We start from the raw sequence: 2,962 nt of genomic DNA on the forward strand, positions 1-2,962 counted from the left end.
TTTCTGGGACTTGGGTACTACTTTATTTAACCATCCCAAGTGTTGCTTTGCAGAAACATTCAACCTTAACGTTTAAGGAAACTCTACAGTTACATTAATTGAGAACTATCTCAAGGGGCTGCTTGTGTTTGGACAGGAGCCCACGTGTGTGAAAATGGAAGTTTTATGATTTAATATTTGTTTTCGAAGGTCAGAGGACACGATCTTCAAGTTTCTCCCTTCATCTTTTCGGTCTTAAAACTGAGTTTACAACTAAGACCTTGCATTTTCCTGCAAATTTAAAATATAATCTATTGTTCAATGATAATCTTCCCATTCAATTGAGGAGAGAGAGAGAGAGAGAGAGAGAGAGAGAGACAGACAGACAGACAGACAGACAGAAAGAAGCTGAAAGAAATTTTAAAGACAAACACTGACCATGCAACCCAATTCCAAATTCAAACCAACCAACCAACCAACCAACCAACCAATGTTCAGGGCTGCTAACTGAATTTAATGCAGGTATTTCCCATGTTTCATGACTCCAACAGAGTTTAAGATATTTTATATTACAGCTTCCTATCAAACTGGAATGCAACCCTGGTGTGGTCCTATTTTTCATATCCCATCTCCTATACTCCTTAGCATTTGACCATGATCTCTTCATCATTGTAAGGGATGTTACATCTTTTAGATAACGCTAGAGACAAGAAGACAGGCATGAGCGTTAACAACCATCAAATGCGCCTATTTCCTTTTCCTATAAATTAGAGCACACTCGCCTGCTGAATTTTGCAAGAAGGAAAACAGACTCCCTCCTGCCCGACCTAAGGAAGAAACTCTAAATCTCCCTTAAGATTCACTTTGGCTTCTTACAGCTGGATGTTAGTACCTTTTTATATGCAATTTTACTTCATTTAGTCTTTAAGGTTGTGCCTGAGGTTAGTTTAAAAGGTTAGTTAAATGTTAATGGATGTTAATGCTGCAATTAAATTGTTAAATCAATTGAAAACTGTGGCTCCATTTCTATCTGCGTTAGTGCCGGCCTGAGCTGCATCGGCGTATAAATTAAGAGCTGTAAATCTAGTGAAGTCTAATTAGAGACCAAATTTCTCATTTATCTTATTTTCACAGGACTGTAAGCACTGATAGATAATCAACGAAGGGCTAAAACTTTTTAACATTAAAAAACTATTTTATCTATTTCAGGATTCAGGTGACTGATTATAATTCAGATCCAATTACTGTAAAAGGTCATATGTGAAATGAAGTTCTTTTCAGACACTCTAAGTTTTATTTTACAAGTTTGCATACAACCCAGTACCATCCCCGTCCCCCAAAGCAAATAAAAATACATTATTCGAGACAACTTTAATGGTGTCTGTGAGTAACCTCAGTGCTAAACAGCATGTTTAATAGACTGTTGCATTAACCAAAAGGAGAAAAGGTGGGTTTGGATTCTTTGTGGCAGATTCGCCAGGCAGCAAAATGAAGCCTTCAAGGGATGTCTAAGATGAGAATGTTTCACTGTCGTTTCAGAGTGGCTTTTGCCATCTTGCTTTACCCAAAGTCTGAGAACACCTGCGTATAAAAAGTTCAAATGAAAGATTTGTCTGGTTGGACCCCCTCGGTTCACCTGGTTGGACCCCTTGGTTCGCCGTTTGAGAAGCTGTCTGTTGAAATGACTGAACGTGACCCAATCTTAGTTCCGCTATATTTGATGGCACTTATTTTTTAAAATTCTTTTCACTCTTCTCTAAACGATGGCCCTTAATGACATTATTTAGCTGCCGTTTTTTTATATTTTATATATACATGTTGACATGAAGACGTTAATTTGCACCGAAACTGCAGAGTCAATTATAATCTTTCCAAACGATAAGGATACATGTAGGTTCTGATTTGCAATGCTGTTCCGTTCGTATTGGGATTTTAGAGATCCTATGAAAAACATTATTTTCCTCAAACGGTAATTTCTTCAATAAAAATCTTCTGCCCAGAAAAATACTACTTTAGGAGAACTAGTTATAAATGGATATTCAGGCCTCTTTCCTCTGATGAAGACAGAAGCCTTGCCCTTCCTTGTCTTATGAGTCAAGTTTCAGCACTGATTAAATCACAGAAGATCATAAGAAGAGTGAATCGCTCAGCAGATTGAATGTTCCAAACTTTTCGCTTTCCTAATTTTGTCATGAATTCACAACTCCTAAAACCCTCCATCATGGACTCTAGGGAAAATGCCACATTAGTTCTCCTGTCCCCTGAAGCAAATGAAAAAGATGTCCTCTCTCTCTCTCTCTTTTTTTTTTTTTATCCTAAAAGGAGCATGGATTTCCTGCCAGCGTGTTTGCTTCTTACTCGCAAGCATTCCTAGCTCAAGAACTCACTCACTCTGTGCAACCAACGGAATCAAAATCAGCCCTCTATTCGTGAATTGCGGTGACCTGCCGTAGGCTGCAGGATCTTAACCAGGCACAGAATGCTTCCCACTTAAAAACTTGGTGTGAAACGTGGAGCCTGTCTCTTTAGCTACACAGCAAAAGCCATAGCACCATTTTGGCATTTTGCGGGGGATGAGACCTATCACTCTGCTTGTATGAAGAGGCTGGGGAGTTCTTTGAGTAGGAAAAACAGGATGACATATATTAAATCGTCCTGATCACCGATCTTCTGAGGATGGGATTTTTTTTACACGTGTTGACAGGCGACTGACTACCCACTGGAACTAGACGGACACCCAAAAGCTTTTATTTCACGATCTCTGAGAACGACCTGCAGCTGAACCCTAAAATTCTGCTGTTAAAAATAAATGCTTTTCAATTACAGATGTTTTCCCCATTACAAATGCAAATGTGTTTCAAGTCCTACAAGCCACTCCCTGTGGCAGATGTGACAAGAGGAAGCTGCCTGGGATCTGGCTGGTGGCTGGCAGGAGAGGGGGAGGCTGGAGAGGTGGGACCGGGTACCCACCCAAACTGGAGAG

The sequence above is a fragment of the Pteropus vampyrus genome, unplaced genomic scaffold (assembly GCF_000151845.1).
Source record: "Pteropus vampyrus isolate Shadow unplaced genomic scaffold, Pvam_2.0 Scaffold34, whole genome shotgun sequence".
Classification (NCBI taxonomy): domain Eukaryota; kingdom Metazoa; phylum Chordata; class Mammalia; order Chiroptera; family Pteropodidae; genus Pteropus; species Pteropus vampyrus.